This window comes from Pogoniulus pusillus (genome assembly GCF_015220805.1).
Source record: "Pogoniulus pusillus isolate bPogPus1 chromosome W unlocalized genomic scaffold, bPogPus1.pri SUPER_W_unloc_1, whole genome shotgun sequence".
NCBI classification, from domain to species: domain Eukaryota; kingdom Metazoa; phylum Chordata; class Aves; order Piciformes; family Lybiidae; genus Pogoniulus; species Pogoniulus pusillus.
In genome coordinates, this window is record NW_026974535.1 from 3,144,756 (window position 1) to 3,162,625 (window position 17,870).

Genomic DNA, 17,870 nt, shown 5'->3' on the forward strand with positions numbered 1-17,870 from the left:
GGATAATTAGACTGCAAGCAGTAGTAGAACTAATTGTAAACAAAACTGGAGATGCCTTGAACCTGGTAGCGAAGCAAAATACTCAAATGTTAACTGCTATGTATCAAAATAGATTAGCATTAGACTATTTACTAGGTCATGAAGGGGGTGTGTGTGGGAAATTCAACCTAACTAACTGCTGCCTGGAAATAGATGATGAAGGAAATGCTGTTAACCAACTGGTAAAAGAGATGAAGAAAATTGCTCACGTCCCGGTACAAACCTGGAATGGGATAAACTTAGGGAACTGGTGGAAGTAAGCGATGGGTTTACTAAATTGGCTTTGGTGGGAGGGGGAGTGCTGACTGTGGTAGTAATTGTACCCTGTCTCATTCCATGTTTTGTAAGACTGATCACGATGGTTGTGCAAGGGATTACTAGTCACTAACCAGATTCTGGACTAGGAGAAGGGAACGATAGAGCTGATAGGCCAGTGCCAGTCAGCTCGTTCCCCCAATAAATGTGTTCAAACAGATAAAGACAGTCCTGTATTTTGAAAGCCTTTTTGATGGTAACATATTTTGGAGTTTAGGACTTTACTGGAGAAGCTGTTAATTGCAATGGGATGAGTCTTGTGATAATTCTGAGTTTCTTTTTTTTCTGAGAATACCATGGTATTATCTTCTTGAATTTTCTTTGATTTTTCTCAAATTTCCTTCAGCTGATAGATTTTTAGGGTAAGATAAGTTAAGGATAAGGGTTTGTAATATGACAATTGTGGGATTTTAGGATATAGGGATATCATGGGATGTTTTTTCTTGTGGTTTTTTTTTTGTATATCTGGGCATCACTGGGATCACCAAAAAAAAAAAAAAGAGGGAGAAAATGGGATAGAGAGGAAAGTAGGATAGCAGAAGTAAATTTTTTTCCAAATTTCTGTAATTACACCATACAGACTAGGCCAATGGATCTGTTAGCCTAGGAAATGAATATGTCTACATTTGTTTTTGTATTTCCTTGTGCACTTGACCATTTATCTTCACAGGCCTTAATGGAGACCAGCTTGGTTATGACCATCCTGTTTTCTTAAAGTGAGCAGAAGTCTTGCTCAGATGGCAGAATTGTGGAAAGAACTTGAAAGGAGTACTGACACGATGATTATATGTGTATGGATCATAAGGTTTGGTTCATGGTTAACGAATTTGGATATTTTCACGAGATTTAATAGCACCTGCTGTAAAGGCCATACCCACTTAATTGGCACAGATGGTGATGTGGTTATTATCTTTTGCAAAGGCCCTGCAAAAAGATAAGAAACACTGCCTTATATTCTTAAAGCAAATAAAGGATTGTGGGAAAAAGGCCTAATAGAGTAGCCTGAAAGCAAAATCTAGGGCATATCTTTGTATCATTTAGAAATTAGTAGTTCTTAAGCACAATGGACAGACGCAGCTCATAGCTAAGGAGTGTGATGAGAACATCAAGATTTCTGAGAACATCAGAGTGAATCTAGAACTATGGGAGTTTGAAGAGGAATACTGGACAACTGATACATCTTCAAATCTATGATATCGACTGCCACACAGAACCAATAAAGACGTGGCACACCTGCACTCTCCCGTGACTGTGATGATTCGTCTGGACTTTTGGTCTTTTGAACAAATGACTTGCTGTCGCTTGCAGAAAAAGCTTTTGGGATTGTTAGCTAAGCTTGGGTTGTTGGCTTGCCAAACTAATGCTACTAGCGAAAGCTCTAACAGGTTTATTCTCTTTCTAATTTTAGCACTATTGATTTGTAGCTGTATCATTTACCCCTGTGTTGAACAGCCTATGTAAAGTTGAAAGATTATGCCCAGGTTGCTCAAAAGAAAGAGAGGGAATTATTGGAGAGATTCTTGCTAGCAGAGGACACAAAATGATAAACATGAGCAACCCGTGCTGGGAGCATCCTTGAATCCATTTTGGGAGTCAAGATACCGGGCGCTGGGTAGCAACCCCCCACATGCAGCTGCACGGGGTGGAGTGGCAACTGCATGTGGGCAGAGTTAGCCAGCCCCAGAGGCTGACCCTCAGATTGTTATGGTGTATTACCCTATCCATGCCTTATGTGTAACCCTGTACCCTCTGTATGTAACCAACCCTGGTGGAGCACGACTCTTACAAGAATGCATATAAGTCTCTGCATCACGGAAATAAAGCGGACTATGACCATCTAACCATATTGGTGAACAAAGAGTCATTTTACCCAGGTGCTCCACTGGCGTTATTAAATGGCGCCTGAACAATGAATCAGGCATGCGCGTCAGAGAAAGAAATACCAGCAGCCTATGAAGGAGTGAAAGCAGCTTCTGAAGTGATTTGAACTGAGTCACAATTGCTTTTAGCTCCTAGACTGCCAGTTCTAAACTGGATGTTCAAAGGCAAAGGTTCATCACCACATCATGCCACAGATGCAACCTGGTCTAAATGGATGGCTTTGATAACCCAACGAGCACGAATGGGGAATCTTGATCGACCTGGTCTGGTGGAGGTGATCACCAACTGGCCGGAAGGCACAGACTGTAACAAAGCTCCAGAGGAGAAAATAGCCCATGCTGAAGAGGCTCCTCCCTATGGTGATCTGTCTGATCAGGAAAAGAACTATGCTTTGTTCACAGATGGTTCATGTTGTCTTGTTGGGAACAAGCGAAGATGGAAGTCAGCAGTCTGGAGTCCTACCAGGAGAGTTACCGAAGCGAGAGATGGAGAAGGAGAATTGTGGCCGTTTGAGCTGATCCTCTAGCTCAGACATAGGGGAGAGATGAACATTCCAGGGATAGGCCCCATAAATGGCAACAATAGATAAATTAATATAATTTCATTGGAGCATCAAGAACTTAATGTCTAGAAGCACAGTTTGTTCTCCCCCTTCTCCCGCTGGCTTCTGCTGCTGCAGCTTCGCCTATCTTCCCTGGCTGCTTTTGTGGCTACTGCTGCTTCTGCTGCTTTGCCGCCATTTGACCCCTCCCCCATTTCCCTTAAGGTTATTGTATTTTTTTTCCCTTCCTTCCTTCCTTCTCTAGTTATTATTTCTCTTTACATTGTTATACTTATACTATAAGAAAATACAATTTCATCATTCCCTGACTTTCAAAAAAGAAGGGGGGTTTGTGTTGTGAATTTTCTTCCCGGGGGAGGGATCAGCCCAAACCCGGGACAGGATTCTTTTTTTTTGGCGCCCAAAGTGGGGCACGATCTTGGCTTGTTGTTTTTTTTTTCTTTCCCCCTGTTGATTGATAATCAGAATAAGAACACCAGGGAAAAATGAAGTTGTTTGATATATTCTGGCCTATTATTGCCTCAATTCTGACTTTATCAGTTCAGCAGTGTTTTACAGCTATGGTGCACTACCAGGTGTGTTCATTCTTTGCTAAGATGGTCTGGGACTCGGTAAAAGCTGTGCTAACGAAGGTTGGAGGTGTTGTTAGGAATATTTTAGGGTTGAGGAATGTTGTTGAGGGTGTGCCGTATGTGACATTGGTGTCAGAGACTAGGAGTTATTTGGAAGAGATGAGCTACCCAGTAGCATGCCTAATATGTGTGAACTTGATGTTTTTGGCTGCTATTGTAGGTCTGGTTATAGTGTGGAGATGAGAGAAATGCAGGAACAAACAGGCTGTAAGTGAGGTTTTTACCTTCTCCAGAGGCAATAGCAGGGAGCTAAGGGTTAAAGAAACAGTCTGCAACTGAAGCGGGGGAGGGAGGGCCACTGCACCAGGCAGACGGACTGCTCGCAGAGCAGTGAAACGTCCTGCCTCGGAGCCTTTGAGAGGAGGAAAAATGGTTGGACATGGCCCGTACCCCACTGACCCTGAAGCATGGAGGTAGGAAACAGTCTGGGTCCCATTCGTACCTAATAGAACAGAGGAAAGTAAAGGTAGACGCGATGGAACCCCTGCAGAAGTGCAGTCACAAAGAGCTGCTGCGGCAGTGGCAGATCTGGCTGCAGACGGTGTGGGCTACGGCAAAGTTCCTCGGACAGATAAAGTTGAGGAACTGGTTTGTGGAAAATGCGGCTCGAATGTTTTGATCTGTAGGAGGGTCGCTGACACCAGAGCCTCTGCCAGCAGAGAGGCTGCTGAGGCAAAGATTCTTTCACCTGCAACCAGGGGACCGGAAGCGGTCCCGGGGGAGGCGGCGAGGTCCTCGGAAGGCGAACCCACTAACGCCATCGAGCCTGCTAATGCCACTGCTCCTGCCTTCACCCCGTTTGCCTCTGCTGAGCCGGCTGCTGTTGCTGCTGTGGGGAAGGGTCCTTCTGCCTCAGCCTCAGCCCCACTACCACGTGTGGAACAGAGCCAGGCAGACAAACAAAACTCAGATGATTCAGTGAAAACCACCTCCCAGAGTAAGAAAGAGTTTACCTTAGATAAGGTCTCCCTTGCTCCGGTTAAAATGAGGAGAAAAATGGCAGCTAGCCTTGGGGGTCGAGATAGTTCAGAAGACGATGGGGATAAACCAGAGCAGGGTGAACAAAAGGAAGAGGATCCAGGAGAAGGTACATCGGCTGGTGTGAAGGCCAGTACCCTTGTGGGCACAAGGAGTGGAAAGGCTAAAGCAAAGGAAAAACATATTCAGGAGACGGATGATAGTGACGATAGTGATGATGAGGAGGGAGCCCCGTTGCCAAGGAAGGAGGTCAGGCACATTAGGCAAGACTATGCCCGGAAAGAGCGAGAACTGCTGATGAGTTGGCTGAACAGATGCTGGCATGGAGGCATGGACACCACAAAAATAAACCCTCTGACAGTAAGGCAGTTGGGAGTTTTCTCAAGAGACAATGGCATAGATAAGCACTTAGGACATCTCGGTGGCAACTTTAACCTCTGGTCACGTGTATTGACAGCTGTAGTACTGCGGTACCCTAACAGGGATGATTTACCCTGGAGACCCTTACGCTGGAATACAATTGAACAGGGGGTTCAGTGCTTGCGAGAGATGGCCATAAGAGAGCTAATCTATGGAGATTATACAACAGAGAACCCTGAGGAGATACCAATGAGCTGAGCTCTCCTAAAGAAACTTATTCAGCTTGCCCCCTCTAATTATGCCCATACATGGGCAAGTAAGATGGTGGGGAAAGATGATGCAACAACTTCTATGACTGTGGGTGAATTCGCTGATCAAATGAGGCAAATGGAGGATAGCCTTACGGTTAATGCTATGGTGTCAGCCATAAGTACTATGACTGAAGAGATTAAAGATAGCATGAAACAACTCAAGGAGGAATTTAAATCCTCCCTATCCCAGTTGGCAAAGGACAGTAAACTTTCTTCTTCACCCTCAGTGTGGGTACATGTCTCAGCCATCAGGGATAGGCGTCTTCCTAGAAGACCAATTCAACCTAACTCACTAAAAAATAGACAACAGTCACGTGGGTCTCTTTGGTTAATCCTACGTGACCAGTTTGGTGAAAACATGGATAAATGGGATGGAAAACCTACCTCTCTTCTCCTAAAAAGAGTGAGAGAGTTACAGAGTGAGAAGCCTAAAAGAGTAGTCACCTCAGTTTCCCCACATGACTCAGATGGTTCTGGCAATGATTCAGCTAACACCATTAAACACTGTGCCAACTGCAATTGTAATGGCCAACATTAGGGGGGCCCTGCCTCTTACCAGGCAGAGGCCAGGGACCAGGAAGACAACAGAATATACTGGAATGTATATGTTAAATGGCCTGGTACCTTGAAAATTCAGAAATACAGGGCTCTAGTGGACACGGGTGCACAATGCACATTGATGCCTTCAAACTGTAAAGGAATGGAGTCTATTACCATTTTTGGAATTACAGGAGGCTCTCAAGAATTGACAAGGTTAGAGGCAGAGATGAGTTTGACTGGAAGTGATTGGCGAAGGCATGTCATTGTAACGGGTCCAAATGCACCTTGCATCTTGGGAATTGACTTTCTGAGAGAAGGGCGTTTTAAAGATCCCAAGGGTTTTAAGTGGACCTTTGGAATAGCAACTGTAGAAGCTGTTGGAGACAAATTGAAGTTGTCTGCTAGGCCTGAGCTCTCAGATGAGTCTGCAGTCGTTGGGCAGCATAATGTAGAGGATGTGAAGTTGCCAGTTGCCACCCAAATTGTACACCACAGACAATATAGAACAAACCGTGACTCTTTGGTGCCCATGCATGATCTGATTCATCATCTGGAGCACCAGGACGTCATTAAAAAGACCCATTCACCTTTCAATAGTCCCATATGGCCTGTGCAAAAGGGAAATGGAGAGTGGTGACTTACAGTTGATTTCTGTGGCCTAAATGAAGTGACTCCGCCCATGAGTTCTGCTGTGCCGGACATGTTAGAACTCCAATATGAGCTGGAATCCAAGGAGGCCAAATGGTATGCAACCATAGATGTTGCTAATGCTTTCTTTTCTATTCCAATAGCAGAAGAATGCAAGCCTCAGTTTGCTTTCACTTGGAGGGGGATTCAGTATACGTTTAATCATTTGCCCCAGGGGTGGAAGCACAACTTGATGATCTGTCATGCAGTGATCCATGATGCATTGGAGAAAGGTGGAGCTCCAGAGCACCTGCAGTTCATTGATGACATTATTGTCCGGGGGAACACGGCACAGGAAGTTTTTGAGAAAGGTAACAAAATAATTGACATTCTGCTGAAGGCAGGTTTTGCCATAAAGCGCGACAAGGTGAAAGGGCCTGCTAGAGAGATTCAGTTCTTGGGAATTCGTTGGCAAGATGGTCACCGTCACATTCCAATGGATGTGATAAATAAGGTTTCTGCCATGGCAAATCCCACAAATAAGAAGGACACATTGTCTTTCTTAGGAACAGTTGGATTTTGGAGGCTGCACATCCCTGGGTACAGCCAAATTGTAAAACCTTTATATGATATAACTCGAAAGAGAAACAACTTTCAGTGGGGACCTGAACAACAAGCAGCCTTTGATCAGATAAAACAGGAAGTAGTTCATGCAATGGGTTTGGGGCCTGTTTGAACTGGTCCAGACATTAAGAACATTCTGTATACGGCTGCAAGTGATAATGGTCCAACCTGGTGCCTATGGCAGAGAGCCCCAGGAGAAACACGTGGCCGACCACTTGGTTTCTGGAGTAGAGGATATAGAGGGTCAGAAGTAAACTATACACCAACGGAGAAAGAGATCCTTGCTGCTTATGAAGGTGTGAAAGCTGCTTCAGAAGTAATAGGAACATGTGGGAAGCTTTCTCCTGCAGCGGAGCATGAAATGTAAACATCAGGCCCTGTGATGAGAAGTGTCCTTGGAGCCTTGAGGCTCCCAGGGCCTGAGCCGGCGACTATGAGCAACCCACGCACAGCTGTCAGGGGGTGGAATCTGCCGGCCCCCGGGGCGGACGCAGCCCCAAGGGGGGCTGACCCTGGCCAGCCCCCCGTGGGTGGTACTCACAGGTTGTTTACCACAGGTAACCTATCTCTGCCTTACACATAACTTGGGGCCAATCTGTACTGTCCACTTGTGCCAGCCCCAGGCTGGCTGGAAACACCTCCTCTGAGCACTATATAAGACACTGCACTACCCTAATAAAGTTGTACTGATGTACTGATGCACAGATGCCTAGAAGCTGCTGTCTCGAGTCGTCAGTACCCCAATCTCGCCTCTCGCCAGCCTCCGTACCCCGACAAATGGCGCTCGAACAGGCTAATTGAACCACCGTATCGCTGCGGCCAGGCACTGAGGCCTGCATCATGACCACCGTCAGGCCTCCAGGCCGCGATCGACAGATCTCTAAGCCGGCCCTTGAGCCGCAGGGGCCCCGAGGGGCCGAGACATCGCTTCACCTCCGTGTGTAAGGAGCTGGCAGAACCGTAAGAGATCAGACGGTACTATACCCCCTGCTGGGGAAATGCGCTGTTTTCCTCTTTTTTTTTCTCTTTTTTCTCTCTTCCCCCTCGCTAAACCCATTACTATACCACGAGGGATAGGTGTCTGCTGATATGGGCGGCCTATACAGATAGGCATTTATTAAAGAATAACGCCGCTCATAAATATGGGGGACTTTAATAACAATAACTGTCATGACGATGGGTGCGACCATATAGATGGGCACTTCTGGGGGCAGTGATCGTGCATAGTCAGGTCCCCCCCGGAGCAGTTATTGCCGGAAGGCAGGAACACACACCCATCCCCCCCACCCCCCCTCTTTCTCGCTTACGGAATTTTTCCGGGGAAGTGCGCTGGTTTTCCTTTTTTTTATCCCGTCCCTAACCGCGGGGGACAGCGTCTGCTGGTATGGGCGGCCTATAGAGATAGGCGCTTATTGAAGATTGACCTCATAGATATGGGGGACTTTAATAACGGCAACTGTCATGACGATGGGTGCGACCATACATATGGGCACTTCTGGGGGCGGTGATCGTGCATAGTCAGGTCCCCCCGGAGCAGCTGCCACCGGAAAGCAGACCATCCCCTTCCCCCCTTCCCTTTTTTTTTTTACTTTCGGCGGAATAGCGACCGCGCAGCGCCGGTAGCCGCTCCCACCACCCCGTGATGGCGATTGCCGAGGGCCGTCCGGCGGCGGCAAACTGCCAAAGTTTCTCAGCCTGTAAAAGTTTTTCGGGACTGCCGTCCAAAGCGGCTGCTTCCAGCCGCCACTGCCAGCCGCTACGGCGCATTCCTTCTGCGTTCCATCATCAGGACGGCAGCTCCCCCACCACCACGGCCCCGATACGGACAGAACAAAAGCAGACAGAGAAAGCAGAAACGGCAGCAGTGCCCGCGCTTCCCGAGTCTCGCCGCCGGCGGGAAACGCCCCTGACAAACTGCGGAGCCCGGCGGAACCCAACCCCCCCCGTGCCCCCCACCGATTGTGGGTACAGGACATGAGAACACCAAAGAGACAGACGGACGAACAGAAAGACTCTGGGGGACCGGGCTCGAAGACCAGCCTGTGGAGATCAGCGAGAAGTCATCTGGAAGTCCGAGCCGCCCTCCCCTTTCGCCCCCCGGCCGGCGGCAGAGTTCGGCAGGGTCCCTTTCCCGTCCCGGCTTGGAAAGTTTGAAAATGGCGGTGGCTCCGCAGGTCACGGGACACACCCCCCACCTCTCCTCCCCCCCCCCCTCTTCCCCCGCCTCCCTCCCCTGGCACGGGCGGCGAGCTTGGCTCACCCCCCCCTCCTGCACTTCCTCAGCGAGAAACGAACAGCTTAGTTCTTACTGTAACAAACTCGTATTGTTGTATCTTGCTACCTATATGAACTACTGACGTCAGTATTAATGCTTTTTTTTGAGTGTACTGGATATTACAGGTTAGGAGTGTACTGAATAGGATGTTAAATGATTATTAATTGTATCAGAATTTCTAGGAAGATCTTTTCCCCTCTGTTCTGATTCTGACTCTCCTGTGGTACCACACCTTGAATTTTTCTTTGCCTTTTTTTTTTTTTCTCCTATTTCCTTCATTTCCTAGATCTTTGAGCTGTTAAAATAGTATAGTTAAGGCTCAGAGTTTGTAATATAACAATTATGGGATTTCTTGATATGGGGAAATCATGGGATGTTCTGGTTTTGGGTTCTTTCCGTATATCTGGGTTTTTTCTGTAATAAAAAAAAAAAGAGGGGGAAAAAAGGGGTAGAAAGACAAGGGAGCAGGTATACAAAATTCTGCAGACAGGATCAATGGATTTGTCAGCCTAGGCACTCAATATGTTTGTGTTTGTTTCTGTATTTGTTTCTGTATTTGTTCGCTTGCATTTGTCTCCGTGTTTGTTTGTGTTTGATCCCTTATCTTCACAGGCATTGTAAGATGGGGACCAGCTTGAGTATGATTAGCCTGTCCTTTCCTAAGGTGAGCAGGAATCCTGCTCAGATGGCAGAATTGTGGTAAGATCTTGAAAGGAGTACTGAAATGATGGTTGTATGTGTCTATGGATGATGAGGTCTGATCATGGTCAGTGAATTTGGGTATTTTCATGAGTTTCAGTGATTGTGGTTTAATGGAATAGATTCAGTTTAGCATCCTTTTGTAAAGGCCAAAGCCCACTCAAATTGGCATAAGATGGCAATGTGACCTTTTATCTCTTGCAAGGGCCCTGCAAGAGATAAAAAACACTGCCCTAAATTCTTAAAGTAGATGAAGAACTGTGGGAAAAGGCCTAAGCAGAATACTCTGAATGCAACATCTAAGGCATATCCTTGTACTATATTTAGAGGCTAGTAGTTCTTAAAGCACAATGGACAGACGCAGCTCACAGCGAAGAGGTGTGATTAGAACATCAAGATTTCTGAGAACTACAGACTGAATCCAGAACTGTGGGAGTCTGAGGAGAAATACTGGACAGCTTGGTGCAGCTGCAGCTCTACAACATCAGCTGCCACGCTGAGCCAACGAAGATGACGGATTTGCACTCTCCAGTGACTGTGATGTTCGTCTGGACTTTTGGGCTTTGAACATTTGACTCACTGTCGCTTACAGGAATAGCTTTTGGAATTGCTAGCTAAGCTTGGGTTGTTAGTTTGCCAGACTATTACCACTAGCAAAAGGGTTCTTCACAGATGCATTCTCTTAACTTTAGCATTGTTAACCTGCACTTGTATCATCCATACCTGTATCAAACACGGCCTGTATAAGATCGAACGTGGGTTGCTCAAAGAAAAGAATGGGGTATTGTGGGAAGCTTTCTCCTGCAGCGGAGCGTGAAATGTAAACATCAGGCCCTGTGATGAGAAGTGTCCTTGGAGCCTTGAGGCTCCCAGGGCCTGAGCCGGCAACTATGAGCAACCCACGCACAGCTGTCAGGGGGTGGAATCTGCCGGCCCCCGGGGCGGACGCAGCCCCAAGGGGGGCTGACCCTGGCCAGCCCCCCTGGGTGGTACTCACAGGTTGTTTACCACAAGTAACCTATCTCTGCCTTACACATAACTTGGGGCCAATCTGTACTGTCCACTTGTGCCAGCCCCAGGCTGGCTGGAAACACCTCCTCTGAGCACTATATAAGACGCTGCACTACCCTAATAAAGTTGTACTGATGTACTGATGCACAGATGCCTAGAAGCTGCTGTCTCGAGTCGTCAGTACCCCGATCTCGCCTCTCGCCAGCCTCCGTACCCCGACAGGAACAGGCTCTCAGCTTCTTTTGGCTCCCAGATTACCAGTTTTGAACTGGATGTTTAAGGGAAAGGGGTCATCGCCACATCACACAACCGATGCTACCTGGTCTAAGTGGATGGCTCTCATAACACAGCGAGCACGCATGGGGAGCCTTGAACGACCTGGCATAGTGGAGATGATCACTGTGCTAGTTTGAAGCAAGCTAGAATGTTTTGGTAACAGAACTAGATAACGGGCAGTGAAATGAAAAACAATTGATGTCAACTTCTCTCACAGTCTCGCTGAGAACTCTGGGAAGAAGAAAGACTTCTTCTCCATTTTGTCTCTCTCTCTTGCTTTGGCCTTAGACCTGGTCACATCTCATTAACCCTGCTCCTACTAACCTTGCTCCCTAACCTCTTGGCTGCACCTCTTTTCTTCCTGAGAACTGGGGTAAGGTTGAGAGGGCCGGGGGGAGGTGTTGGGGTGGTTTGAGAGCCCCTCCTGGGGACTCAGGTTTCTGGGAGGGGAGTTGTGCTTTTTGTATTGTTTATCCTTTGTATATTTTTGTATATAACTGTATATAACTGTATATATTGTAAATAGCTGCTTGTAAATTCTGCTAGCTGTAAATAAATTGCTTCATCTATATTCCCAGGGTCCGTCTGAGTTAGCTGGGGCAAATACAAAAGTGTGGGGGGGCGGGGTAACCCCCAAACCATCACAATCACCAACTGGCCGGAAGGTACAAACTGTATAAATCCTCCAGAGGAGCGAATGAGTCGGGCTGAAGAAGCTCCTCCTTACAGTGATTTGTCTGAAGAAGAAAGAAACTATGTTCTATTTACTGATGGTTCCTGTCACCTTGTTGGAAACAAGAGAAAATGGAGAGCTGCAGTTTGGAGCCCTATACGGGCAGTGGCTGAAACAGAAGCTGGAGAAGGTGAGTCAAGCCAGTTTGCAGAGGTAAAAGCTATCCAACTTGCTCTTCACGTGGCTGAACGTGAGAACTGGCCCATGCTCTACCTCTATACTGATTTGTGGATGGTGGCTAATGCCTTATGGGGTTGGCTAAAGGACTGGAAAAGAAATAATTGGCAAAGGAAAGGAAAGCCAATTTGGGCTCTTGACTTATGGCAGGACATTGCTACCCGTCTAGAGAAAATCCCTGTAAGAGTACGGCACATAGACGCTCACATGCCCAAAAGTAAAGCTACTGAGGAACATCAGCACAACCATCAGGCAGATTTAGCTGCCAAGGTGTTTCAGACCGATGTGAATTGTGATTTGGATTTAGATTGGGAACACTGAGGTGAACTGTTCTTAGCCCGGTGGGCCCATGATTCCTCAGGACATCAAGGCAGAGATGCTACCTACCAATGGGCATGGGACAGAGCAATCAACATCTCCATGGACGCTATAACACAAGTTATACATGACTGTGATATTTGTGCTGCTGTTAAACAAGCCAAGCGTCTGAAGCCCTTGTGGTATGGTGAGCGATGGGCAAAGTACAAATACGGTGAAGCCTGGCAGATTGATTACATCACTCTACCTCGTTCTCGGACTGGAAAGCAATATGTGCTGACCATGGTGGAAGCAAGCACCGGATGGCTGGAAACCTATCCAGTTTCCCGTGCCACTGCACGTAACACCATTTTGGGCTTGGAAAGACAAATCCTGTGGCGACATGGCACTCCAGAAAGAATTGAATCAGATAATGGTACCCACTTTAAAAACAATCTCATAAAATCTTGGGCCAAAGAGCACGGCATTGAGTGGATCTATCACATCCCCTACTATGCACCCGCCTCAGGCAAAATTGAACGTTACAATGGCTTGCTGAAAACAACTTTAAAGGCAATGGGGGGAGGAACCTTAAAGAAGTGGGAGAAACATCTAGCCCAAGCCACTTGGGTAGTGAATAGTAGAGGTTCCACCAACCGAGCTGGCCCAGCTCATTCAGAGGTCTTACAAAAGGTAGAAGGTGACAGGGTTCCTGTCATTCGTGAAAAAAATTTGTTGGGCAAGTCTGTTTGGGTATTCTCCCCTTTGGGGGAGGCTACACCTGTCCGAGGGTCGGTTTCTGCTGAAGGACCTGGTCATACATATTGGGTTATGCAGAAGAATGGTGAAATACAATGTGTGCCACAAAAGAATCTGACATTGGCAGAAAGAATGTAGATATGTTGTTATGAGTTATTTTGCAGATGATTGTGGTGTCCAAGAAAGCCCTGAATAGCCCGCTACCCATGAGCATGAGCCCTGAGAGTGCCAAGAGTCCTACTCTGTTCCACTCATTGAAAAAAAACATTGAGCTAGCCAATGCCTAAGGCAGACAGAAATAAGAAGATGAATGTCCGAAAATTGAAGAAAGATGCTTGAAGCCTGGAAAAAATGACCATCTACGATACTGATGTTATTCCTAGTTACATAGAATGACTTGATGCTGCAATGGTAAATTATATTAAAGGGGTGGATTGTGGCCATTTGAGCTGATCCTCTAGCTCAGACATAGGGGAGAGATGAACATTCCAGGGATAGGCCACATAAATGGCAACAATAGATAAATTAATATAATTTCATTGGAGCATCAAGAACTTAATGTCTAGAAGCACAGTTTGTTCTCCCCCTTCTCCTGCTGGCTTCTGCTGCTGCAGCTTCGCCTATCTTCCCCGGCTGCTGTTTTGGCTACTGCTGCTTCTGCTGCTTCGCCGCAGTTTGACCCCTCCCCCATCTCCCTTAAGGTTATTGGTTTTTTTTTTTCCCTTCCTTCCTTCTCTAGTTATTATTTCTCTTTACATTGTTATACTTATACTATAAGAAAATACAATTTCATCTTTCCCTGACTTTCAAAAAAGAAGGGGGGTTTGTGTTGTGAATTTTCTTCCTGGGGGAGGGATCAGCCCAAACCCGGGACAAGAATCCAGTCAGTTTGCTGAGGTAAAAGCTGTCCAACTTGCACTTGATGTGGCTGAACGTGAAAATTGGCCTATCCTTTACCTCTACACGGACTCATGGATGGTAGCCAATGCTCTATGGGGTTGGATAAGGACTAGAAAAAGAATGGTTGGCAGAGGAAAGGAAAGCCTATTTGGTGTGCTGATCTATGGCAGGACATTGATGCACGGCTGGAGAGAATTCCAGTGAAGGTGCGGCACATAGATGCACACATGCCCAAGAATAGAGCCAGTGAGGAACATCAACACAACCAGCAGGCAGACCAAGCTGCCAAGATTTCTCAAGTTGATGCAAACTCTGATCTTGACCCTGACTGGAAACACTGAGGTTAACTGTTATTAGCTCGGTGGGCCCATGACTCATCTGGACATCAAGGCAGAGATGCAACATGCCGATGGGCACGCGATAGGTCAATTGAGTTATCCATAGACTCTACCACCCAAGTCATCCATGACTGTGACATTTGTGCTGCTATTAAGCGGACTAAGCGAATCAAGCCCTTATGGTATGGTGAGAGATGGTCAAAGTACAAGTATGGTGAAGCCTGGCAGATTGACTATATCACTTTACCTGAATCTCGTTCTGGCAAGCAGTATGTGCTAACGATGGTAGAGGCCAGCACCGGATGGCTGGAAACCTATCCAGTTCCACATGCTATTGCATGCAACACCGTTCTTGGCTTGGAAAGGGAAATCATGTGGAGACATGGAACTCCAGAAAGAATCGAGTCAGACAATGGCACTCATTTCAAGAACAACCTTGTGAAAAACTGGGCCAAAGAGCATGGCATTGAGTGGATCTACCATATACCCTACTATGCACCAGCTTCAGGGAAGATTGAATGCTACAACGATTTGCTGAAAACCACCCTAAATGCCATGGGGGGTGGAACTCTGAAAAACTGGGACAAACATTAAGCAGAAGCAACCTGGTTGGTAAATAGTAGGGGTTCAGTAAACAGAGCAGGACCTGCACAATCAGACTTGGTCCAAACAGTAGACGGTGATAAAGTTCCTGTTGTACGTGAAAAGAATCTGTTAGGGAAAACTGTTTGGGTATTTCACCTTCGGGCGAAGGGAAACCTATCTGAGGGGTGCTGTCTGCTGAAGGTCCTGGTCATACCTACTGGGTAATGCAGGAGAATGGTGAAATCCAGTGTATTCCACAGAGAAATCTAACCTTAGCTGAGAGAGTCTAAATTCAGAGTGTATAATACAAGCTCTGAGGAGTTTTCTGTTCTAGGTACCATCGGCATCCAACGATGAAAGAATCTACATGAGCACGAACCCAACGTCACCTGGGAGTCCCTGTTCTTGTCTCATCTGTGAGGAGACAAACTGTTCTTAGCTTTTGAATCACCTACATCTGAGATAGCTGGAATGAAGTGTGAACTGAACTTGTAATATTCATTAGTGGAAATATTAGTTTAGATTAGATCAGATAATTCTCCGCGATACTCGTGATTGAAGTAGACAGGGGTGGATTGTGCTAGTTTGAAGCAAGGTAGAATGTTTTGGTTAGAGAAACTAGATCATAGGCTGTGAAAGGAAACCAATGGTGATGTCTACTCCCCTCAGAGTCTTGCTGAAGAAGAAATGAAAACATTAGATAACACTCTCGCCATTTTATTGCACTCTGCCTTGGGCTTCTGACTGAGCTGTAGCTCTCTAACCTCACCTTTCACTCACCTTTGCTTCTTAACCTCTTGGCTGAACCTCTATTCTTCTTTAGGACTGGCTTAAGGTTGAGAGGGGTAGGGGGAAGGTGCAGGGGTGGTTGAGAGCCCCTCCTGGGCACTCAGGCTTCTGGGAGGGGAGTTGTGTTTTACCTTATATATTTCTGTATATAATTGTATATATATAGTAAATATCTGCTTGTATATTGTGCCAGCTGTAAATAAATAGCTTCATTTATATTCCCAGAGCCGTCTGAGTCTATTCTGGGTAATTTCTAAAGTGGGGGAGGGGCGGGGAGCACCCAAACCATCACAGCCAGGATGTTCCCTCTACTAATAGCACTAGTAACACAAACTCAGCAGGTTCGAATCCCCAGCCAGCTGACAACCAGAACCCTTCCAGCTCTAAGGCAGATCTGAACTCACAGGCCACAGGCCAGACCCCCAATGATTCAAACTCTCCAGTATACTCGTCAAAGTCTGTCGCTGTGCAGGAAGACTCTTTGGCGCCTGCTAAGGCAAAAGCTAAGACACCACATTTGACAAAGTGTGATTCAAAAGAGGACATAAGACAGGGGACCTCTGGTGAGCAAGAGGAGGAAGAGGAGACATATAGTCTTTGGAACTTGGCGAACATGCTCAGATCCCAGTACTCTGATGAGTTTAAGAGTGCTCTTAAGACAGTTCTGTTTCTAGGCCAGGGAGAGCCAGATCAACAAGAGGAAGAGGAGAAGGATGACATCCAGGACTCCAACGATCCTCTCAGAGAGGTCAGGGAAGTTAGAAAGCAATACTCAAGGGAATCAGGAGAGCCAATTTTAAGCTGGCTAGTTAGATGACGTAGCATTGGTGCCAATGCCCTGAAGGTAGGAGACAAGTCTGCCAAGCAGCTAGGACCACTCACCAAGGAGAGTGGAGTGGACAAATGCCTAGCAAGTCCTCTTGGTAAGGTTAGCTTGTGGACACGCCTTCTGTTGGCTGTGGCTATGAGATATCCTTCCCAAGATGATTTGCCATGGGCTGCCAAGAAGTGGAACACCATTGAGCAGGGAATTAAGCTTCTGAAGGAGTTTGCTGTGAAGGAAGTGCCCTATGGAGATCATGGCACACATGAGCCTGATGACATTCCTCTTGGAACAGGTCTCATGAAGAAGCTTATTAAGCTTGCTCCTTCATCCTATGCTAACATCTTGGCTAGCAAGTTTCTATCAAGTAGTGATAATGGAAGGTCTTTCACTGTTGGTGAATTCACTGACCAGCTCAGGCAGATAGAGGACAGCTTATCACATTCTACATAATAGGCTGTGAAAGGAAAGCAATGGTGATGTCTACTTCACTTAGAGTTTCGCTGAGGAGTTTGGGAAGGAGAAATGAAAACATTAGATAACACTCTCGCCATTTTTATCTCACTCTGGCTTGGGCTGCTGGCTGAGAAACATCTTACTCCCTAGCCTCACCTTCCATTTGGTCTAACCCACTTTGCTTCTTAACCTCTTGGCAGAACCTCTATTCTTCCTTAGGACTGGGGTAAGGTTGAGAGGGGCAGAGGGAAGGTGCAGGGGTGATTGAAAGCCCCTCCTGGGGACTCAGGTTTCTGGGAGGGAAGTTGTGTTTCTGTATTACCTTTTACCTTGTATATTTCCGTATATAACTGTATTTACTGTAAATATCTGTTTGTATATTGTGCTGGTGTAAATAAATAGCTTCATTCATGCTTCCAGAGCCAACTGAGTCTAGTATGGGCGATTCATAAATTGTGGGGGGGCGGTGTCGTGGAGGGATTTCTCTTATTCCTCCCCTGTTAGGGGGAGGTGAGAAATTAATTTGAGGCGGTATTAATATTTTATAAAATTATTTATCAAAATTAATATTTACAAATTTGTACCACCCCCAACCACTATGTAATCAAGTTTGTTATGTGCAAAGTCATGAAAACAGTTGGGATATATATTTACAGGGATTGGATTATTAAATGGAAATATCAAATTATCAACAACTATAGACAGAGAGAAAGATTCCCTGATTCCCTTAGGCTTAATGCCTCTTAACAACTATACTGTTTGCCCACCAAGGGCTGAGACTGTGTGCTCTTAAGACAGAGGTAACTTATATTACAAAGGAATTAAAGCTTGCTTAGATGTGTTGCTCTTAAGTATCAATTATTAATCACCCTCCCGGGATTCT